General features: G+C 39.9%; 1 protein-coding gene across 39 annotated transcripts in view; it reads left to right on the top strand.

The window, feature by feature from the left end:
* CYRIB (CYFIP related Rac1 interactor B) overlaps positions 1–24,996 on the top strand; it is a 170,890-nt gene that overhangs the window by 106,957 nt on the left and 38,937 nt on the right. For 27 of the 39 annotated variants that reach the window (XM_032253644.1, XM_032253430.1, XM_032253652.1 and 24 more), the window contains 2 exons: positions 3,559–3,645; positions 5,356–5,394. The gene's annotated coding sequence lies outside the window, so the exon portion shown is untranslated. The remainder of the gene's footprint in view (positions 1–3,558; positions 3,646–5,355; positions 5,395–24,996) is intronic. The other 12 variants (XM_032253660.1, XM_032253673.1, XM_032253514.1 and 9 more) reach the window with 1 other exon arrangement.

Raw genomic sequence — 24,996 nt, 5'->3', positions numbered from 1 at the left:
GATGGTCTTGCTATGTTTTCTCATCTGTTCTCAAACTTCTGGCCTCAAGTGATCCTCCCACCTCAGCCTCCTAAAGTGCTGAAATTACAGGTGTTGAAATTACAGGTATGAGCCACTACCCCTGGCCCCTGTCTCTTTAAAAAAAAAAAAAAAAGCAAAAGAAGGCACCGCTTGTCAAGGATTCTGTGAAGTTGGCCAGTGCATCATTCTGTCCAAAATTACATTCTAATTAACATTCTAATTTAATTCTAATTAATTCTAAAGTTTGGGCCAGGGTACTTGGAACTGGCTTAGGTATGTTTGTGTCTTAATGTTCAGGGATTATGTTTGTCAGTAGGCAAGAGTGTGACCCTTGTATGCAGGGGCATGTGTATGCACAGCCGGGGTTTTTTGCTTGCTGAGGTTCTTAAACCCCAACCCAGGCAGAGCTATATTGTATAGATGTTCAGTTTGTATAATAAAATAATAGTTCATCAACATTTTTATATTAGACTGGGATAACATTTTCTAATCACACAGATATTTCTGTGCTTATGGAAGTCTTAGGCATACCATTGTTTATAAGAGCAAAAGTTTAGAAAAATCTGAATGTCCAGTAGTAAGAAAATGTTTGAAAAAATGTGGTATACCCACATGACAAGTTGGTATGTAAAGACTAAAAGTGGTATTTTGGCAGAGGTTTTAATGATGTGAAAATATTGCACATGTTATGAATGATAAAAAAGCAGGACAAATACAAATAAATGGTGTTAAATTTTATAAAAATATGCATAAGAGAATTCAGAAGAGAATAATTGTTAAAGTTTTGGTTGTGGGATTATAGGTAGTGATACTTGTTTCTTTCCACTTTATGTATTTTGTACAGTGAGCATGTTTTACCCTTATTAAAAAAAGGGAAAATGAAGTTTGTAAGACATTTTTAGAATCTACAAAAATCAAGTCATGTTCTGAAAACCTGGCATTACCTAGTTAACTGTTACAGGCAATTTACTTTTTCCTGGAGATAATTTTAAAAAAACTTTAAAGATAATGAAAATGTTGGTATTTCAATTATTCTGGGGCATGGGTTTACAACAGAGATTAAGATTTTCTTGGCCAGGCATAGTAGCTGATACCTGTGATCCCAGCACTTAGGGAGGCTGAGGTGGGAGGATTGCTTGAGGCCAGGAGTTACAGACAAGCCTGGTCAACATAGCGAGACCCCATCTCTATTTTATTTAAAAATTAAAATCTCCTCTGTAAAAAAGAATTTATTGGTATTGTACTAATATTTAGTATTAATATTTGTACAATATCCAGATTTACATTTATCATATATACCTTGATATTTGTTTTTATATAAAAATGTACTTCTAAGTATATCAAGGAGGGAGGCTCTAAATGTAACCATTGTACTTTCTTCTGATCAAACTATTTTGTGGTAGTAAGCATGGTGTAGGATGATACAGAGGAAGCCTCGGGTGTTTGAGCTCTGGTGCAGATTAGACATGGTTTCCTTAACAGTGCTATACTTGAGATTTAGTGTCAATAGATATATATTATTATAATTTTAATATTAAAAGGTAATGACCATGTTCAGCAGAACTAACAATTCCATTAACCTGCACACTTTATTTTTGCTTTTTTACAAAGGAAAAGGATGCATAGATAACCTGATTTAAATCAGTGAAAAATCTGCATTTTACAAATAACAAAGCATGCTCAAATAACTTAATAATTTAAATAACTGAAAATGCAACCCAGGCCTATCTCATTTCAGAACCAGTTCTCTAAACCATTTTACTGTATTTGCCTTTTATTATTAGGGGCTATACATTTTTTTCATATTTATTGTTTTGCCTTCCTGTTACAAATTGTCAAGATTATTTTTTTCTGTTGTCTACGTGGGATTTATATATACTCTCATGAACTATTTAAGACATTTTAGTATCCTTTATCTTTAATTTTTACAAGATCTGTCTTTCCACTTTAAATTTCTTATAGTGCGTTATATTTTAGCATATTATTTCTCCAAAGATAAGTAAGATTCTGTGTTCTATTTTCTGAGATTTAGTTTTGAGAAATTATATTCAAATCCATCTGTACTGTATAGTCTGAGAAGGGTCTTTCTTAGTTTTCCATTTCAATGCTACTTATTTATTTTTTATTTTTTATTTTTTTGAGACAGAGTCTCACTCTGTCACCCAGGCTGGAGCACAGTGGTGCGATTTCAGCTCACTGCAACCCCTGCCTCCCAGGTTCAGGCAATTCTTGTGCCTCAGCTTCCCGAGTAGCTGAGATTACAGGTGCACACCACCACGCCTAGTTGATTTTTGTATTTTTAGGAGAGATGGGGTTTCACCATGTTGGCCAGGCTGGTCTCAAACTCCTGACCTTAGGTGATTCACCCGCCTCAGCCTCCCAAAGTGCTGGGCATACAGGCGTGAGCCACTGTACCTGGCCAGCAGTGAGATTTATGTACCATCATTTGAAATACTGCAGAGCTATCAACATGGTTGACAGAATGGTCTGAAGTCATAATTAATGTCTTGCTGGAGGCAAGAAAATTTTAACGCTTAACATGAATAATCTCTAGGTTTGTAGATTTTGGGTGCCTGGATTATCCAATTTAAATATTAGTTAATATTTACTATTTATGACCTGACATTTGATTTCTAAGGGTGAATACAGTTACAAGTGTTTTATTATTTCTTGATTTATTAAGAATTAGAATTTTTCCTCATGGTTTTATGCAAGTGGCACTGTTTTTTCTGCCGTGGTTTATAAAAGTGGTCAGTCAAACCACTTGTTTATTTCTGGGTGCCTGGAGTGGGCTGTAGGGAAGGCAGTTTTATCTTTGGCAGAAAAAGCAGTAAAGCGTTTATTCATTTCACTTTTGGTAATACTGATCCAAGGCAAGCTTTTGAGGAAAACTAGAGCAGATAGGCTTTGAACGTGACTCTCATTTATGGACTAACTCATAGAGAAAAGTGAAAGATGAAGGATTAATAAAATAATACATGGTAGACAATGTGAGATTCTAGAGCAGAAGTTGCAAATTGATGGTTCGTCCACATAGCCCTCAGACTGTTTGATTTGGCCTACTGAGTGTGTCTGACTTATTTCATTAGTTGCTAACGTCTGAAATCTGTTCACTTGAAGGTTGAGCTCTGGATCACCTGTATTTTTAGCATGGCATGTTGATAGCAGTGGCACCATTTAGATAAACACACAGTTGTTTGTTTGCCTGGTTAACACTTATCTCAGGTGGCCCCAGCCAGCCAACTACATATGCGTTTTTGCAAACTCTGTTCTAGTTTCTTGAGTATGAAATAATAGTAGATCTATAATGCTCATGCAACAGAATCTTCAGCCTTGAGTTAGTAGGAGATAGTAGGCTCAAGGATTTTAGGTAGTGAGAGTTTGGGCGGAATATGGGGTGTGCAAGAAAGTGTAGTGGAAATTAAGAAGTAGCATCCAATGAGGTAGGATGAAAAGGGATTATGGCATCATGGAAATCAAGTGTCTTGACCTAGTTTTACCCCAAAAGCAGAAACTGAGACAGCTGCTTTTTTGCAGGTAATTCATTTGCATCCCTGTTAGCAAGAAACAGAAGTTGAAGGACTGGAGCAAGTGAACTAGGAAAGAGGGAACACCAATCCAAGGGTGCGTTACTGAGCTATTCACTTTTGTGAACAACTGGGGCATGATCCTGTGGAAGCCCTCTAAGAAAGCAATAAGGATATCCCTTTTGTTGGGAAGAAGGTGATATTTATCTGCTAGATCCCATCTCTCAGTGTTAACACCTTCAAATTTTCAGATTTATTTATGTCTCCGGGTAGCCGAAGAATTCGTGTAGACATTTTTTTTTTTTTTTGAAACGGAATTTCGCTCTCGTTACCCAGGCTGGAGTGCAATGGCGCGATCTCGGCTCACCGCAACCTCCGCGTCCTGGGTTCAGGCAATTCTCCTGCCTCAGCCCCCTGAGTAGCTGGGATTACAGGCACGCGCCACCATGCCCAGCTAATTTTTTGTATTTTTAGTAGAGACAGGGTTTTACCATGTTGACCAGAATGGTCTCGATCTCTTGACCTTGTGATCCACCCGCCTTGGCCTCCCAAAGTGCTGGGATTACAGGCATGAGCCACTGCACCCGGCCTTCGTGTAGACATTTAACCACAGATAGTGCAGTCAGGAGGAGGTACCTCAGCTAGAGTGAAAACATGAGGCTTTTTCTTGGTACAGTGATCCATACCTTCTTCTCCAAGGGGTTAATATCTTTATTTGCTTCTTATAACCTTTTTTTGCAAAGTTATAATAAACTCATTCTGAAGATTTTATTTTACCTATAATTGTGTCTTTGGAATAGTAAAACCCAGCCCGGCATGGTGGCTCATGCCTGTAATCCCAGAACTATGGGAGGCCAAAGCAGGAAGCTCACTTGAGCACTAGGAATTGGAGACCACCCTGCGCAACATAACGAGACCCTTTCTCTGCAGAAACAAATGATTGAATTGAGTGAATGAAATAGTAAAACCAATCCTAGAGAGGCCTTTTTGGTTCACTTGAATTTTGCCAAATGTGTCCCTGGCAAATAATAGGTTATTGTCATGGAGTAACGATTTTAGAACCTTTAATAAAACTGATTATTAACACAATGAAACTAAATGAACTTAAACTGTGATAGGAATATATGAATATGCCTCTTTTGCTAGTTTTAGGCCCCTGCTAAAGAGGAATTACTGACTTTCCTTTTCCTCCTTTTTTGAGACAGAGTCTCACTGTGTCGCCCAGGCTGGAGTGCAGTGGCATGATCTTGGCTCATTGCAACCTCCACCTCCCAGATTCAAGCAATTCTCCTGCCTCAGCCTCCTGAGTAGCTGGGATTACAGGCATGCGCCACCATGCCAGGCTAATTTTTGTATTTTTTACTAGAGACGGGTTTCACAATGTTTGATTAGGCTGGTCTCAACCTCCTGACCTCGTCGTGATCTGCCCGACTTGGCCTCCCAGAGTGCTGGGATTACAGGTGTGAGCTACTGCGCCCAACCTTGACTTTCATTTTCTTACTCTTTGCTTCATAAGCTATGATGAGAATTGTGTACTTGTCTTGGTACACTTTTCACTCTTTGAGTGTATTGATGATGACAACTAGGTTGTCTTACCTATTGTTGTTTTCCAGGGTTTAATATAATGCCTTACTCTAAATAGGTCCTCCCTAAATGGCGGTTAATTCCAAGGAAATAAATATATGTGTGTATGTATAAAATGTGCATGTGATGGCGTTCGTGAACTTTAAAGTTAGCTGTAATAAAAACTTATTTTAAAGTATAATAATGTTTTAGACTTTCTTCCTTTTTTTCTTTCTTTAAACAGATAGAAGGACAAGGACAGAATCACCAGCACTGGCTGAAGGTAAATATGTCTTTGGGGGAAATGATTATTCAAATACAAATGAAAAGTTATGATTTCAATAAAAACTTAACACATTAACTATATATAATTTAAGGAAAATGTTCTATGTACAATATTGAGTTACTAAAAATGTTGTTAGGAAATATTGATTGTTTAGTTTTGGGCTCAGAATAGGATCTGGTGGGGAAAATGTAAATTAATTAGAACTTTTTTTAACAGCTTTCTTTCAATAGAAGAGGTATGTGTTTTCCTTTGAATTAAGTCATTTTAGCTTTCACCAGTATAGTTAATCAGGAAAGGTCTAAGCCATAATTTTTGTAAAGTATATGTATGTACATATATATATTTTTTTCATTGAAAACAGAAGGGAAGGCACTTTACACATTACCTTAAGAACTCCACCTGTTAGTGGTTTTCGTCCTTTCTTTAAAAAAATCTTAGAAGCAAAGAATAGTTTTAAAAAAATAGTTACTGTTAAAGGGTCCTGAGCACTTAAACATTTGTAATCCTGGAATTATTTTAATTATAACAAGTTATTAAGTGTTCAAAACGTAATTTTTTTTTACAGACAGACTTTGTGTTCTTAAGTGAAAATGACTAGCTTAAAATCCCTTTCTATGTTCTTCTTTGTCATAATCAGAAGATATTTTTTCAAGACTAGCTGATCAGGCCAGTCGTGGTGGCTCACCTGAGCCTGGGATGTCCAGGCTGCAGTGAGCCAGGTTTGCATCACTGCACTTCAGCCTGGGCAACAGAGCAAGACCCTGTCTCAGAAAACAAAAGCAAGGCTGGGCACAGTAGCTCATGCCTGTAATCCCAGGACTTTAGGAGGCCGAGGTGAGCAGATTACCTGATGTCAGGAGTTGGAGACCAGCTTGGCCAACATGGTAAAACCCCATCTCTACTAAAAGCACAAAAAATTAGCCAGGTGTGGTGGCACACACCTGTGGTCCCAGCTACTGGGGAGGCTGAGGCAGGAGAATTGCTTGAACCCGGAAGGTGGAGGTTGCAGTGAGCCGAGATTACCAGCACTCCAGCCTGGGCAACTGAATGATACTCTGTCAAAAAAAAAAAAAACCCAACCCCTCATTTTATTAGAGCTGGTATGACAGTTACTACCAACCTTGCTTACTCTTATTTTACAGTTCAGGGGTTCTTAATGAGTATTTTTTGTGCAAAGGACCTCTTAGGCAATCTTAATGAAGCCTGTAAATCCTACCTCAGGATAATGATTCTAATAATGATTCATGATTATATGAAGTAAACTACATAGGATTAAGAAGGAAATGTTATATTCAAAAATCATTAGCAAATACTATATACAAATTTGTGATAAAGTAATATGTGCTTCTTACATTAATATGTGTATTTCTCATGTAAGAGAATAAGCATAGTAAATGTGCTATGTATCATAGTTTTAAATAGATATTGTCTGCAAAAATTGTAGTATGAAAATACCCATGGTTTCTATTAATGACAAATTCATAGGTTTTCTAATACTACTGTGATTTGTTACTTACATTCTTGATTGAGGGAATTGCTAATTTTTGCATAGAGGTTAGTGAAAAGGTTCCCCTCCATGTTTACAGATCCCTGAATTCTCTCTGTGTACCCCCATATTAAGAGCCTTAGTTAGTGAAAATTTAGCTAGACCTTTTTCCATCATACTTCAGTAAGTGTAGTTTTTCATGTTCTATTTAACTAATCTTAAAGAAGTAGTTATGGGCTGGGCACAGTGGCTCATGCCTTTAATCCCAGCACTTTGGGAGGCCAAGGCAGGCAGATAACTTGAGGTCAGGAGTTTGAGATCAGCCTGGCCAACATGGTGAAATTGAAACTCCGTCTCTACTCCAAATAGAAAAATTAGCCTGGTGTGGTGACACCCCCCTGTTATCACAGCTACTTGGGAGGCTGAGGCACGAGAATCACTTGAACCTGGAAGGTTGCAGTGAGCGAAGATCCAGCCTGGGCGACAGAGCTGGACTATGTCTCTCTGAAAAAAAAAAAAAAGTATCCTAATAGTGTAGGCTAGAAGTTTGTGAAATGGCTTTGAAGAAGCTTCCGTTTGCTGGTCCATAATAACAGAAACAACGAATTTGGTGGAAAAAGAAAGTAGAAAATGAGTGTGAAGCCTTGGCCAGTGCCTGCCTTCAAAGAACATGAAGTAAATATGTAAAAAACAAGTATCAGGGCTGGGCGCTTGGTGGCACACACCTGTAATTCCAGCACTTTGGGAGGCTGAGGCGGGTGGATCACTTGATACCAGGAGTTTGAGACCAGTCTAGCCAATATGGCAAAATCCTGTCTCTACTAAAAATACAAACATTAGCTGGGCATGGTGGTACACACCTGTAGTCCCAGCTACCCAGGAGTCTGAGGCACCAGAACTGCTTGAGCTTGGGAGACAGAGGTTGCCGTGAGCTGAGATCATGCTACTGTACTCCAGCCCAGGCGATAGAGTGAGACCTTGTCTCAGAAGAAACGGCCATCCCAAAACCCAAATATATAAAATAGTAAGAAACCTATGTTTTCTTAATACTTCAAAATGCTAAGAAGAGAAATGCCATCATTGTCATAGGAAGGATACAAATGGCAGTGCCCTGATAATTGTGTTCCTAAAACATGAAAAAGGTAGACTTGCAGAAAGTCACCAGCTGTGTGGCAGTTCCATCAGTAGCATAAGCTGTATGGTGGTAAGTGCCAGCATGGTCTAGAACAAGCCTAGAATCATGTCCCCGAATCCCAGTCCTTGCCCAGCAGCTCACAGCTGACTACAAATAAAAGGGAATGACAGGGGCCGGGCGCGGTGGCTCAAGCCTGTAATCCCAGCACTTTGGGAGGCCGAGGCGGGTGGATCACGAGGTCAAGAGATTGAGACCATCCTGGTCAACACGGTGAAACCCCGTCTCTACTAAAAATACAAAAAATTAGCTGGGCATGGTGGCGCGTGCCTGTAATCCCAGCTACTCAGGAGGCTGAGGCAGGAGAATTGCCTGAACCCGGGAGGCGGAGGTTGCGGTGAGCCGAGATCGCGCCATTGCACTCCAGCCTGGGTAACAAGAGCAAAACTCCGTCTCCAAGACAGTACCTGCTTTGACCCTCGGGGGGGGAATGACAGGTCTGTTGAAGTTTGGTTAATGCAAAAACAGCATTAACAATCATTTTAAAGGGGACATAGTTGGGGACTTGACTTTCTTTTTTGTTTCCTTTGTTGTGGTGGTACTTGATTCTTTTGATGTGATGTGGGCCTGATGCCATGTTTAAAGATGTTCTCAGAAGCTGCACTGCCAGAGTCAGTGGATTAAGCCTCACATTTTTTAAATCATTTGCTGCTTTGTCCAAGTCACCAAGTTTTTTCTAGTCTTTTTTTTTTTTTGTTTTGTTTTGAGATGGAGTTTTTTTTGCTCTTGTTGCCCAGGCTGTAGTGCAATGACGCAATCTCAGCTCACCGCAACGTCTGCCTCCCGGATTCAGCAGCTCTTATGCCTCAGCCTCCCAAGTAGCTGGGATTACAGGCATGCACCACCATGCCCGATTAACTTTTTTTTATTTTTTATTTTTAGTAGAGATGGGGTTTCTCCTTGTCGGTCAGGCTGGTCTCAAACTCCTGACCTGAGGTGATCCTCCTACCTCGGCCTTCCAGAGTGCTGGGATTACAGGTGTGAGCCACCGTGCCTGGCCTAGTCTTTACTTCACTTCTTTCCTAAAATTAGGGGAGTTGAGCTCATTCAAGTCATTTCACAAACCCTATAATCTGGGCTCAGATTTTCTATCCTTTGTCATCCCCTTTCTCCTTCTCTCTTCTCCATTTTTTCTCCCAGCAACTTTAGACATGTGGTAATGAAAGTCTTCAGAATCAAAATGGAGTTACTAATGTTAAGGAAACTCTGACATACAGAGCCAGGGAAGGCTGTGAAAAGTGTCCTCACACTTGTATGCCTGATAATGAAAAAGACTACAGAGACCATAACCTTATACAAAGGCCATCACCACCTTACACAAAATAATACTTCGGCAGGGACATCTGCCCAGCAACTGCCTGTTCAGCTGCAGACTGGTGTCACCCTTGTTACTGATCTCTGTAGCTAAGGATATTTATTTCAAAGCTATTATATAGCCCTTGTTTTTCCTTTAAAAATCTTTGTCTTCCTTTGCCTCCCTGAATATGTATGGCATAGCTAACTATTCAAAAAAAATTTACATTCAAAAAAATTTATATGATATGCACGTGTATTTGATCTTAATCTCAGCATTTTATTTACAATTAGCTTATTCCACAGTATTAAGAAAATACAGGTTTCTTCCTATTTTGTATAAATCAACCTTTTTAAAAAAGCAAACCAGCTTTTGCAATATTATTTAGAAAGGTATCTGGCCTTGTCATTTGAAAATAATTATGGGATTTGCTGGGGTTTTTTGGAACGGAGCCTTACTCCGTCTCCAGGCTGATGTGCAGTGGTGTGATCTCAGCTTACTGCAACCACTGCCTCCTGGGTTCAAGCAATTCTTCTGCCTCAGCCTCCTAAGTAGCTGGGACTACAGGCATGCACCACCACACCCAGCTAATTTTGTATTTTTAGTAGTGACGGAGTTTCACCATGTTGGCCAGGATGGTCTCATCTTCTGACATCGTGATCCGCCCGCCTCGGCCTCCCAGAGTGCTGGGATTACAGTTATGAGCCACCATGCCTGGCCTTGGGACTTGCTTTTAAATTTACTAAGGGGGATCTCTTTCTGCTCTTAACTGAAGTAAAATTGTACTTTAGAAAATGATATAATGAAAGGCCGGCCACAGTAGTTCATGCCTGTAATCCCAGCACTTGGGAGGCTGACGGGGGTAGATCACCTGAGGTGCTGGGAGTTCGAGACCAGCCTGGTTAGCATGGCAAAACCTGGTCTCTACTAAAATTACAAAAATTGGCTGGGCGTAGTGGCATATACCTGTAATCCCAGCTACTCGGGAGGTTGAGGCGTGAGAATCACTTGACCTGGAAGGCAGAGGTTTTCAGTGAGCCAAGATTGTGCCACTGCAGTCTAGCCTGGGTGACAGAGCGAGACTCTAAAAAAAGATAAAAGGCAAAGTAAAAATCTATATATTCAGTTATAATTACCACCTCCTTGGCAACATCAAAATGTAAATGAATGACCTCTGCTGGACTCTGTCTAGCACTGTAAGAGATACTGATTTATACATGTAGAAAATCATTCAAGTATGTATCTTTAGAATTCTATTACCAAGAAGAGAAAAGTATGTTTTTGTATTCTGTTTGGCTATGATAGTCCTGGAGGACATACATTTAAGATAATGATTTTAATTTTAGTTCAGTTAAATTAAGTTCAAGAACCAGGAAAACATTTGTGCCCTTTTGTAATTTCACTTTTATTAAATTCCGTTAGTGTACAAGGCTCAAACAGAAAGACCTGACAAGCTGTAGAAAACTATTTAAGAACATTTCCTAACGTCTGTCTTCTTTTCCTAATAAGCATACTTTCTTCTTTTTAAAATTTATTTTACTTTTAGCTTCTGCATCCAGCCATCCATAACATACTTTTTGCTTTTCTTAAAAAAAAAAAAAAAAATTTTTTTTTTAAGAAATTTTTTTTCTAACTTAGAAATTTTAGTACTAATTTCTTTCAAGAACACTTGAAATTTTTCTTAATTCTATTGGATGAATTGTATGTACCACAGTAAGCTTTCATTTATTGACTTAACATTTATTTAGCACTAACATCACGCAAAGACCTCTGCAGGGTGCTTTGGATACAGAAGTTAAGATCACACTCAGGGAAAAGGTTCCACTGCCCTTGGTCCTTTAGCCTATAGTGTTTAACAAGGTCTTTGTGATTAAGTATTCCCTTAAAAAATAAATAAATAAAATTTTAAATTGGGGCTAGCCGTGGTGGCTCACGCCTGTAATCCCAGCACCTTGGGAGGCTGACGGAGGTGGATCAGCCTGGCCAACATGGGGAAACCCCGTCTCTACTAAAAATAGAAAAATCAGCTGGGTTTGGTAGCAAACACCTGTAATCTCAGCTACTTGGGAGACTGAGGCAGGGGTATCACTTGAACCTGGGAGGCAGAGGTTGCAGTGAGCCGAGATTGCGCCACTGCATCCATCCTGGGCGACAAGAGCGAAACTGTCTCAAAAAAAAAAAAAAAATTAGATGAGGTCTTCCTATGTTGCTCAGGCTGGTCTCAAACTCCTGGGCTCAAGCAGTCCTCCCACCTCAGCCTCTCAAACTGCTGGGATTATAGGCATTAGCCACCATGCCTGCCCCTAGAAAATCACTTCTAAACTTGATTCAGAAGCTAAATTCTTGACATTACTAGATAGGAGATATCTTGTTTGTAACTCTGCCAATGTGAACATATGTAATGTTGGGTATTATATAATGGGTAACTTTCTTTTGACCTCATTTGACTGTTGTTTTAAGATACTTCATATGTTTAATGGTTTGTTCAGTAGTACAGGGATTGTGTTTAGTTTATTTCCAGGAGGTCAATGAGAATTTAAACCAAGGACAAAAAAATTAACGAGTGGGTAACTTGCAGTTTAATGCAAGGATTGTGTGGTTCTCGAGGGTAGTATTCATGTCGTAATTGTGCTTATTCAGTCATTGGCTTAAGTTTCTACAAATTTTTCTAAAAATTGACAAAAGTCTAAAATTTAAGTTATGTAGAGTTATTTAAGCAGTGGTGAGATGGCTACTTGGCGTAGATATATTGTAGAATAGATTCATACCAAGATTAAACAGTCAAGATTGAGTCTTCCATTTGACCATGGGACAGTCCCTTCCTGGTCTGAGAGTCTCTTATTTATTGATAGTGAGATATAAAGCCATTCTGCCTGTTGTCTTTCACTCCGCACAGTGACTATAATGTTGAGAAGAGCCCCCCTAGTTAACCCCAGAAATTAAGGAATACTTCAGAGAATACCTTATCTTTTAACTCAAATTATGAAAGAAAGAAAGCAGAACAATTTTTAAGGATCTCTTACCCGTTTCAGTCATAGAGGGGTGACCAGGAATGGCATTTTACTTCTATATGCCAAATTCTGGCAGATTTCCTTTTGATTGTAGGCCTCCTGCTTCCCGTACTTTGTCCTTTTCCTGTGAAATCTCCCAGGAGACGAAAGACTGATGGACAGTTTATCCTTTCACTGCCACAGGCCTCCTTTACTTGGCAGTGAGGCCTTAAGTTTCTTGCTTTTTTGCTGCTGTTTGGTGACTAGAAGAGGCACCAGAGACTCTCAGTCTGGGGAGATGGGTGGCATGTTTATAAGTAATGGATGAGAATGTCTTTGTAGCCCATAGTTATTCTCTGTGCAAAAACAGAAAACTAGAATAGCTTCTTCTGAAGATGACTGTTGAAGATTTTAAGGATTTGAACTCTGTAGCGATAATGCATAAGAACATGAGAAACACCACTGAAGATTAGTTCAGAGGTAGTAAAGAGTGTTGTAGGAAATACCATTGCTGTCTAGGCCAGCTTTAATGTTTTAGCAATAAACCTTTGCCTGTTAACCTTGTCCTCGATTTTCTTAATGTTTATTGAGCTTATCCCTTCATAGGTAGGACCAAGGGATTATTCCATAAACTTAGTCCCTAATTTATTAAGTTGCACTTTGTTTCATTTGACCTAAAACTACTCTTTTTATGGGATGCCCTTAGTTTGGGTATTCTGTTTTTGAATAAATAAGCTGTTTTTTACTTGTTCATTCATTAATTTGACAAATATTTATTAAGTACTGCCTGTGTGACAGAATATCTGTTAGAGGCTAGAGTTTCAGAGATGAAAACAGATGTAGACTTCTTAGATGTTTGGAAGAGCTTTCCTATAAAACTCATTGAATAACTGACATGGTGTATTGTTTATACTGTAAATGGTTCTAAAGAATAGGAAAAGCCTATGTATACAAATATGCTTGACAGCAAAACCAGACAGGAACAGAGAGAAAAATTATAGGTCAGTCTTTTAAAATAATCCAAGGTGAAATGTTAGCAAAACCAAATCTAGGAATATGTTTTTTTTTTTAAATGACCAAATAAACCAGGCGCAGTGGCTCACGCCTATACTTATAGTACCTTGGGAGGCTGAGGTAGGAGGTTTGCTTGAGCCTAGGAGTTCAAGACCAGCCTGGGCAACAAAGGGGGACCCTGTCTCTACAAAAAATAAAAAAAACTAACCAGGCAAGGTGACACGCACCTGTAGTGTCAGTTGCTTGGGAGGTGGGGGCAGGAGGATCACTTGAGCCTAGGAACATGAGAGGCTGCAGTGAGTTATGCTTGTGCCACTGCATTCCAGCCTGGGCAACAGAGTAAGACCCTGTTTCATTCATTCGTTTATCATGAATAAATAATACATAACCAACCAACCAAGTATATGTGATCTCAGGAATCCAAGAATGGTTTAGCAATAGAAAATGAATTTATATAATCTGTCGTATTCATAGATTAAATGACAAAATGATGGAAATTAGAGGTGGCAATTATAATTTAATGCAAAGTCAAATCAGAATCCCATCAGAACTTTTCGTAGAATTTGACAATCACATGAGTGAACAAAAGGGCAAGAATAACTAAGGCGTTTTTGAAGAATTATTATTTAAACAAGCACAGACCATGAAGAAAAGGTGAAAAACTGTACTGTTATGACAAACAGCACCATACACCAAGTTAATATATGTTGGAGCATAGGAGAATAGGAGAAAGTATCTTGTATATAAGCACGAAAAAATTGGTATCCAGAATTTCTTTTCTTTTTTTTGAAGTCGAGTCTCCCTCTGTCGTTCAGGTTGGAGTACAATAATGCAGTCTCGGCTCACTGCAACCTCCGCATTCTGGGTTCAAGTGATTCTCCCACATCAGCTTGGCATGCGCCACGACGCCCGGCTACTTTTTGTATTTTTCTAGAGATGGGGTTTCTCCATGTTGATTGGGCTGGTCCTGAAATCCCCACCTCAGGTGATCACCTGCTTTGGCCTCCCAAAGTGCTGGGATTACAGGCGTGAGCCACCGCACCCAGCTGGTGTCCAGAATTTCTAAAGCTGCCAGGTGTGATGGCTCATGCCTGTAATCCCAGCACTTTGCGAGGCCAGGGTGGGAGAGGATTGCTTGAGGCCATGAATTTGAGACCAGCCTGGCCAACAGGGGGAGACCCTGTCTCTGCAGAAACAAACAAACAGCCCACGCCCACACACACACACATTAGCTGAGCATGATGACAGGTGCCTACTCAGGAGGTAGAGGTGGGAGGATGGAATGAGCCAGAGTGATCAAGGTTGCAGTAAACCATGAGCATGCCACCATACTCCAGCCTGGGCGACAGAGCAAGACCCTGTCTCAAAAAAAAAAAAAAAAAATTCCTTAAACTCAATTTTAAAAAAAAAAAAAAAAAAAGAGTAGTATGACAGTTGAAGTAAGTTAAGGAACTTATCACTCTGTATATTTCAAACAATTAATATAGAAGATTGTTTACAAAGATATTAGAAAAGCTGGAAGAGCAAAAGGAACAAGTGAGAGAACAGAGTAGCAAAGATAAAATAAGAAATTGTGATGGGCTGGGTGCGGTGACTCACGCCAGTAATCCCAGGCCTTTGGGAGGCCAAGATGGGAGGATCACGAGGTCAGGAGATTGAGACCATCCTGCTCAACGTGGTGAAACTCCGTCTCTACTAAAAATAAAAAAAGCTGGGCATGGTGGCGTGCAACTGTAGTCCCAGCTACTCAGGAGGCTGAGTCAGGAGAATCATTTGAACCCAGGAGGTAGAGGCCGCAGTGAGCCGAGATCATGCCACTGCACGTCAGCCTGGGCGACAGAGCAAGACTCTGTCTCAAAAAAAGAAAAAAATAAATTGTGATGCTGCTATTACCAGAGACAAGCTGCTGCCACCCACTAGGCTGGACCCTACAGGCTGCACCTGTCCCTCATTAGGGTATTGGATGCTGGGATCACCCTATTCACAGTGCTCCTACAACTGCCAGCCTGTTCTAATCAATAACGTCTCTCTTCTCCTGTCTTCTCACCCTCTGGTGCCTTCTATTGACATAATCTAGCAGGAAGCCAGCTGGCAAAGATGGCTGGGAAATGTCATTTGCATTCTGAGCCCTAGCAGTGCAGAAAGGTAGAAGATGGGCTGAGAAAACAAAAAAATAAGGATCATAAGTGGCAAAGGAAATGCAAATACACTTCACAGATGGCTCATGTAAACATATGATACAAAGAGGTGCTACTGATAATCAAGAAACTACAAATGTAAATATCAGTGAAACATTTCAGACTCTAAAAATTAAACTTGAGGTTTTGGAGGACAGGAAAAAGGAAATCTTTTGACCTGTGGAACAGAATTGATGGAAGTACTTAGGAGAGCAATTTAGCACCATCTAGTAATGTTACAGTTGCCTTTTCATTTTTAGATAGCTACCCTGTAGAAATCTTGTACATGAGCTTAAGTATATGTAGTGTGTGTATGGAGGTGTAAAGCATAACCGTTAGTATTTAAAAGTGGAAAACAGTCTCATTGTCCGTCATAGAGGAATGAATAAGTAAATGGGTTTCCCTGAATAATTGAATAATACGTAATAGCTAAAATGAATGAACATATTAATAATTTTTAAAAACCATTGAGTGAGAAAATCCAGTTTTGAAAGAATATGCATAGTATATCATGTAGGCAGATTGAAAAGCAGAATAATCCTGTATTGTTTATGATGAATACATACCTTTGGAATAAAAATCTTAAAATATGTTTGGCAAGGAAACCATATTGGAAAAAATAAAAAAGGCCTCATGCCTGTAATCCCGACACTTGGAGAATCTGAGATGGAAGGATTCCTTGAGGCCAGGAGTTCAAGCAGCCTGGACAACATAGTGAGACCTCCATCTCTGTTTAATACTTAAAAAAAAAAAAATACTGATTATCTTCAGTGAGAGAGGAGGGAAGGGCAGGAAAGTTAATTGAAATAAAATTTTTTATTTTGCATTCATAGATTTTAAAGTAATGTTTGCAAAATAAATTCACAATACTATATTTGTCTAATGATAGTGCATTTTCAAGAGAAACTTTCACAGTCAGTCCTCATAAAATAGGTCATTTTGAGTTGTTTGTTTTGCATAGTTCCGTCACATCTCATTCCAGAAACTTCTGTATTACTTGCCTTAAGGCTTTGTGCTAGCCCTTCTCAGAGTCTTTGTCTGTGCTTGATGCAAGCTATTGTAGCAGGATGTGTTTTTATGCTTTCGTGGTCTAAATATGTGGTTCTCACACTAATTTGCATTGGTGGTTAAACTCTTCTTTTATCTACCTCCTGTTATACCGAAGGTGGTTTAACTTTTTATGGCTGGAATCATGGAAAAGTGCCAGTAACCTTTGAATCAGACTCAAAAGATTCCGTGACAGTCTGATCTAATACTGTGGTTCACTTCCATGTAAGGAACAGTGTTGGTTTCCTAATTTATTATATCCATTGCACATGACCCAATAGAAATAGGTGAAATACGATTTTTCATTCTGTAATATGAAGTCTAAGTATATCCATCCACTAGGTGTCAGCATTAGGTAAGGTGCAGTGGAATGGATGTAGAATAATAGCCAGAAGCTGGGTAAGAGATTTAGTCTAACAAGTAAATTGACTTGTATAAAGTCACACATTTTGTGATAGAGTCAGAACCAGAAATCAAGTCCCCCAGTTTTCATTCCATTGTTCATTCATGTCACATTTATTTAAGTCACATAACTTAACTGCATGTAATTTAGTAGCTAAAATTAAAATATATTGATCTTGATATTTGCTAGGGATTCATGGGGAGATTTTAGTATTTCTGTGTTGCTGTTAACACTGGCACCCAGGAATACCTGAATCCTGTTACGCTAATCGCTCTGAATCTTACTTACATTTCACAAAAGATGGAGAATGAAAGGACCACTTTATTAATCGCTAAACTGGTACTTGATAGCGATGAGTTAGATAGTGTTAGTAAGGTTAAGGATTAAGCTATTCTCTAGAACTTCCCTGACATCAGTCAAATTCCAACCAGGAAAGCAGAACCATTTTTAAATGAGGGATTTTAATATATGTATTTAGTTCACAAGTGTTGGAAAGCTGAGCCAAAAGAGATGCCTGAGGTAACTTAGATATTAATAGAAACCACAAGAAGCAGCAGTTACTTTTTGGGCTGAGGGAACAAAAGGGAAGAGATGGATTTGGGAGAATTTAGGAGCTTAAAGGAAGAACCTGATAGGCCTGGAGTCTCAGACCTTTGAATGGCGCTAGAGAATGCACTGCTGCTGGGAGTTCCACAAGAAGCTAGAGCTTAGCGCTCTAGCTGTCTTGCTGCTGGAGGAAATTATGACAGGACTTGAAAGACCCCTTTGATTTTCTTCTTCCCACCTTTCGATTTCCATTTGGTGACATTTTCTTTTCTTTCTCTTTCTCTCTCTCTCTCTCTCTCTTTTTTTTTTTTTTTTTTGACAGTCTCGCTCTGTGGCCCAGGCTAGAGTGCAGTGGTGTGATCTTGGCTCACTGCAGCTTCCACCTCCCGAGTTCAAGATTTTTGTGCCTCAGCCTCCCGAGTAGCTGGGACTACAGGCACGTGCCACCACACCCAGCTAATTTTTCATATTTTTAGTGGAAACACGGTTTCACCATGTTGTCCAGGCTGGTCTTGAACTCCTGACCTCAAGTGTTTCGCCTGCCTCGGCTTCTCAGAGTGGGGGGATTACAGGCATGAGCCACTGTGCCCAACCTGCTTTCAAGTGATGATACGGTTTCTTAGAAGCAGTTCAATAAACAGACTTCGGGCAATATTTGATGTAGATGGTGCCCTGAATATTTCAGAAGGGTTACTGAGATTGCTGATATGATGTAAGTCTTTGTAAAGTTGTTACTATTTTAGCTTGTACGTGCTGCTTTCTACAGTCACTTAAGAAATGTTCACCATCAAGTCTTAGATCTAGAAATGTGGCAGTGGAATGATGAGAGGCAGTTTAAACTGCCTTTTCAGGATAGCAAAGCTGTGCAACTTTCTGCCTACTTTTAACCTTTGATTGCATCTACCTATCTTCAGCATTTCCCATGGAGCAGATCAATCAAAAGAAGCTTTTCCAAATGCATCATATCGTATTTCTGTAATTGTTCTCTAAGAGCCCATCAATTTTATTACTTATTAAGCAGATGCCAGCAGGTGGATTACTTTCTCTGAAAGAATTGCTTATTAGTAATTTTTTTCTGTTGGCATCTTCAGAGCACAGTATTAATGCTTTTTAAATGTTAAGGCAGCCTTTAAAAATATATGATAGCTACAGATCAAGTATAACAAAGCAGTTTCAGAATCTCATATTATATTTTGTGGTATGTCTTTGGATGAAGAATTAGGAAAGCAATTCACTATATTTTTACTTATAAAAATATTTTATTTTATGTCTTTGTTATAATTGGTCTTCATCATTTTGTTCCATTGTCAATGACAATTGCATCATACTTTTCAGTATTGATTTTCCATTCTCTTAATATTTTTTAGGGTTCACTGTGTGTGTTATATGAGCACCAGAAATTTCTATGTTTTTAATTAATTAACTTGTTTAAGTGACAGGGTCTCACTCTGTCTCCCAGGCTGGAGTAAAGTGGCATGATACTGGCTAGTGAGCTGTAGTCTCAAATTCCTGGGCTCAAGCAATCCTCTTGCCTCAGCCTCCCAAGTAGCTAGGACTGCAGGGGGACACCACTGTGCCCAGCTAAACTTTTTTGTCTTTAGTACAGAGAGGGTCTCACTTTGTTGCCTGGGCTGGTCTTGAACTCCTGGCTTCAAGCATTCCTCCCTCCTTGGCCTCCCAAAGTGCTGGGATTATAGCTGTGAGCCATCTTGCCCAGTCAGAAATTTCTTGGCAGATAAATAAAGCAGAAGCAGTTGAATTCCACATTAATCCATCATCTCAAATTTAGATTCCACTAGGTTTCACATGTCTCAATATCTGATGTGCAAGACAAAAATAGCATATTTAATATTAAGTAATTTTTTTGCACGGAAAATAACTCAAGACTATTTTATAGTAAGATGTTTTCTAGAAGACCTTTTTGCCTAGGATTCACAGCTTAGATAAATGTTAGAAATTACTACTCTTCAGCACTAAAAATGATTGCGACTTTTTAGTGATAATTTTGGTAAGTATTCACACATTTTTAATTACCATAGATTTGAAGGTGTAGGATATTAATACAGTGTCATAATGTCATACAGTGTCATAAAACATTCTTCTGAAATCTGTTTTGAAATTTTCGTAGAACAAAATATGTTTTGAGTATCTCCTTTTTTCTCTAACAGTTCATATTTTTCATTCTTTATTATATTACGTGGGTTGAAGGTGATGCTGTTGTAATTAATTTTGGAGTTTGTCCTCATAAAATTTTGACAGACAGAATTGACAATCTGCTTTAATTCCTTCTCAGAAGATGTGAAGAGCTTTCAAATAGGACTCAATTGGAGAACTGACTGTGTAGAACAAATTAATTAAAACTTAAACCTACGTTTTAAAGCTTATTATGTTTAACATTATGCTGTTCTGTTTTACAAAGATTGGAATTATGATATAGGCTAGTCTTTATTTTTTTCTTATTTCTATTTTGGAGTCACACAGTCTCTCAAAGGATATACAGACCTACCTCTGAGATATTGTGAGTTCCATTCCAGACCACTGCAATACAGTGAGTTGTATAGATTTTTTGGTTTTCTAGTGAATATAAAGGTTATACTTATACTGTAGTGTAGTCTATTAAGTGTACCATAGCATTATGTCTAAAAAACAAAGTGCATACCTTAATTTAAAAATACTTTATTAATTAAAAATGCTGACAATTATCTGAGCCTTCATTCAGCAAGTCTTAACCTTTTTGCTGATGGAAAGTCTTGCCTGGATGTTCATGGCTGCAGACTGATCAAGGTAGTAGTTGCTGAAAGTTGGGTGGCTGTGCAATTTCTTAAAATAAGATAACAATGAAGTTTGCCACGAGTTGACACTTCCATGAAAGATTTCTCTGTAGCGTGTGATACTGTTTGATAACATTTCACCCTCAATAGAACTTTCAAAATTGGAGTCAGTACTTTCAGACCTTGCCAGTGCTTTTTCAGCTTTCTTGATGTAATACTCATTTTAACAGTCTAAACAGCATCTTCACCAAGAGTAGATTTCATCCTAAGAAACCATTTTTGGCTGGGCGTGGTGGCTTGCGCTTATAATCCTAGCACTTTGGGAGGCCAAGGTGGACAGATTGCCTGAGCTCAGGAGTTCGGGATCAGTCTGGGCAACATAATTAAACCCCATCTCTACTAAAATACAAAAAATTCAGCTGGGCATGATGGTGTGCACCTGTAGTCTCAGCTACTCAGTAGGCTGAGGCACAAGACTTGCTTGAACCTGGGAGGTGTAGGTTGCAGTGAGCCAAGATTGTGCCACTGCACTCTAGCCTGGATGGCAAAGTGAAACTCTGTCTCCAAAAAAAAAAAAAAAAGAGAAAAGGAAAGAAACCATTTTCTTTACTTATCCATAATAAGCAACTCCTTATCCACTCAAGTTTTTATCACGGGATTGCCGTAATCATGGGATTACAGCAATTCAGTCACATCTTAAGGCCCTTCTAAGATGAAATTCTGCTCTAGTTCCCTTGGTATTTCCACCACACCTGCCATTCCCTTCTCCGCTGAAGTCTCGAACCCCCTCACAGTCATCTGTGAGAGTTGAAATCAACTTCTTTCAAACTCCTATTACTGTTTTGATCCTTTCCCATGAATCACAAAGGTTCTTAATGGTATCTAGAATGGTGAATCCTTTACAGGAGGTTTTCAATTTGCTTTGCTCAGATCCATCAGAAGAATCAGTATCTATGACAGATTTAGCTTTTAAGAAATGTATTCCTTAATTAGTAAGACTTAAAAGTCAGAATTACTCCATGATCCATGGGCTGCACAGTGGATATTGTGTTAGCAGCATGAAAACACCATTCATCTCCTTATTCATCTCTGTTAGAGTTCTTGGGTGACTAAGTGCATTGTCAGTGAGCAGTAACTTATTGAAATGTTTTTTTTTTTTTTTTTTCTGAGGAGTAGGTCTTAATAGTGGACTTAGAATATTGAGCACACCATTCTGTAAACAGATGTGCTGTCATCTAGGCTTTGTTTTTCCATTTAGAGATCACAGGCAAAGTGGAATTCTTAAGGATTCTAGGATATTTTATTTTGAGATGGAGTCTCACTCTTTTGCTCATGGAGTGCAGTGGCACGATCTTGGCTCACTGTAATCTCTGCTTCCTGATTCAAGCAATTCCCCTACCTCAGCCTCCTGAGTAGCTGGGATTACAAGTGCCTGCCACCACACCCAGCCAATTTTTGTATTTTTAGTAGAGATGAGGTTTTACCACATTGGCCTGGTCTTGAACTCTTGACCACTGGTGATCCAACCACCTCGGCCTCCCAAAGTGCTGGGATTACAGGTGTAAGCCACTGTGCCCAGCCTCTCTTTCTGTTTTTAATCATATATTTTTTCAGCAAATACTTAGGAAAACCAACTATATGCCAGGCAGTGTTCTAGGTGCTCACGATAGAGTGGTGTACAAAACAAAGCTCCTGCCTTCTTCTCAGAATACAGAGTAAATAGATAAGAATAATAGAAATATGTGTTAGATGGTGCAGACCATCAGTTTGGGAAGGGGATAGAGAGGAGGGTGGAAGGGGAAGTTATAGATCGGTAGGTAGCCCAAGGATTCTCTCTGAAGAGGTGAGGCCTTACTGAGCAGTGGAAACTGCAAGCAGGCTGTGTGCAGTAGAGAGTGAAGGGAGTTGAAGCCAGAGTATGTCAGGGGTAGATTATGTAAGATGTTGTAGGACCTCTGTATTAGTCTGTACTCGCATTGCTATAAAGAACTACCTGAGACGGGATAATTTCTAAAGAAAAGAGGTTTGACTGGCTCATGGTTCTGCAAGCTGTACAGGAAACATGGCTGGGGGCGGGGGTTTCAGGAAACTTGGAATGATGGAAGGGGAAAAGGAAGGAGGCACGTCTTTCATGGCTGGAGCAGGAGGAAGAGAGATGGGGGAGGTGCCCCACCCTTTAAAACAACCAGACCTCATGAGAACTCACTGTCAAAAGCAAGGGGGAAGTCCAGCCCCATGATCCATTCTCCTCCCAGCAGCCTTCTCCTCCAAAACTAGGAATTGTAATTCGACATGAGATTTGCGTGGGGGCACAAATTCAAGTCATATTCTTCTGCCCCTGGCCCCTCCCAAATCTCATGACCTTTTCACATTACAAAATACAACCAACCCTTCTCAGCAGTCCCCCAAGTCTTAACTCATTTCAGCATTAACTCCATATTAAGTCCATAGTCCAAAGTCTCATCTGAGACAAGGCAAGTCCTGTCTACCTATGAGTCTTTAAAATCAAAACGAAGTTAGTCACTTCCAAGATACAATGAGGGTAGAGGCATTATCTAAGTACTCCCATTCCAAAAGGGAGGAATAGGCCAAAACAAAGGGGATATAGGCTCCATGCACACCTGAAACCTAGCAGGGCAGTTGTTCAATCTTAAAGGTCCAAAATAATCTCCTTTGACTCCATGTCTCACATCCAGGTCACACTGATGTAAGGGGTGGGCTCCCAAGGCCTTGTACAGCTCTGCCCCTCTTGCTCTACAGGTCTCACCTCCTATGGCTATTCTCTGTGGCTTTTCTAGGCGCATGGTGCAAGCTGTTGGTGGATCTGCCATTCCGGGGTCTGGAGCATGGTAGCCCTCTTCTCGCAGCTCCACTAGGCAGTGCCCCAATAAGGACTCTGTGTGAGAACTCCAACCCTGCTTTTCCCCAGCATACTGCGCCAGTAGAGGTTCTCCATGAGGGCTCCGCCCCTGGAGTGGACTTCTGCCTGAACATCCCGGCATTTCCATACATCCTCTGAAATCTAGGCAGAGACTCCCAAGCCTCAGCAACTCCTACTGTCTGCACACCTGCAGGTTTAACACCCATGGAAGCTGCCAAGGCTCGTGGTTTGTACCCACTGGAACAGCAGCTTGAGACATGATAGAACCCTTTTAGCTGTGACTGGGATGCAGGGAGCAGTGTCCCCAGGGCAGCCAGGCCCTGGACCTGGCCTGTGAAACCATTCTACCCTCCTAGACTTCTGAGTCTGTGATGGGAGGGGCTGTCACAAAGGCCTCTGAGATGCCTTTGAGGCATTTTCCCCATTGTCTTTTGATTTGTCATTGAATTTGGACAGAGACACAAATTCAAATCATATCAACCTGGTAAAAGATTTGGATTTTATTCTGAGCGTGATGGTAAGTCATTGCATGACTTTGAGCAGACAGAAGATGATTTATATGTTTAAAAGAGTGCTTTGCCTCTATATAAGTAGAAGAGATTGTAGGAGGAGACTGGGATGGAAACAGGGAGACCAGCAACCCTGGCAAGAAGTGAGGGTGGCTAGAAGTAGGGAGGTGTGGCAGTAGGGGAGGTGAGACATGCTGCCCTTTAAGCTAATGACAAGTGTGTTGAGAAGGATGAGGAGAGTGTCAGGGCAGATGCTCCTGACAGGCAAGGTAAGATGTGAGGGATGAGTATGGACATTGGAATTAGCAACATGGAAGTTACTTGATGGCCTTCCCAGTGCAGTTTTGATGGTGGGGAATGGGGATAAAAGCCACATTGCAGCAGGTTTAACAGAGAATGAAAGGAGAGAAATATAAGATGCTGAGTGTTAGACTATTCCTTTTAAGGAATTTTGCTGCAAAGAGAAGCAAGGCAATAGGGTGGGAATTGGTGAGGGAAATAGAATCAAGGAACTTGTTTATGTTTTAAGATGGGAGAGATAAATGCATATGTGCTGAACAGAAGGGTACTGAAAAAGAAAAACTGAAGTAGGAAGGAAACTCAGGAGAATATATTGTGTAGAATGTCAAAATTTGAAGAAAGCGTTTTCAGGAAGGAGTGGGTGATTAACTAGGTCAAGAGCTGCTAGTTCAGTAAGTTGAAGTGTGAGAATTGTCTTTTAGGTTCAGTCAAATGTAAGTTTTGATGTCCTTGACAGGGACAGCTTTATTGTAGTGTGCATAAAAGCCAGATTGGAATGAGTTGAAAGAATAGGGTTTGAAAAGTGGAAAGAAACAGCTACAGACAGTTCATTTGACAAGTCTTGCTATAAAGGGGACAGGAAAGGTAATATTGTAGTAGAGGGCACATGAAGTCCTTGAGCAAACGAAGGCAGGTGGGAGAAGTGGTGCCTCAGAGGAAAGGTGGTCCTTCAGGAAACAGGTACAGGGGGTGGGCGTGTGGTTACTCATGAAGAAAGAGTAGTAGAAAAGATAGATGTTTCTGTGTTTCATGTGTGAAAAATAGTGAGGTCATTTCCTGCAAGTGAGAATGGAGGATGGGTTGTTGGGGGTTTGTTGTCTGTTCGTTTCTTTCTTTCTTTCCTTTCTTTCCTTTCTTTCCTTTCTTTCCTTTCTTTCCTTTCTTTCCTTTCTTTCCTTTCTTTCCTTTCTTTCCTTCCCTTCCCTTCCTTCCTTCCTTCCTTCCTTCCTTCCTTCCTTCCTTCCTTCCTTCCTTCCTTCCTTCCTTTC

The sequence above is a fragment of the Sapajus apella genome, unplaced genomic scaffold (assembly GCF_009761245.1).
Source record: "Sapajus apella isolate SASKATOON/1434 unplaced genomic scaffold, GSC_monkey_1.0 scaffold3, whole genome shotgun sequence".
NCBI classification, from domain to species: domain Eukaryota; kingdom Metazoa; phylum Chordata; class Mammalia; order Primates; family Cebidae; genus Sapajus; species Sapajus apella.
Note: the sequence above shows the minus strand (reverse complement) of the source record. Positions and strands in the feature narration are given on the sequence as shown.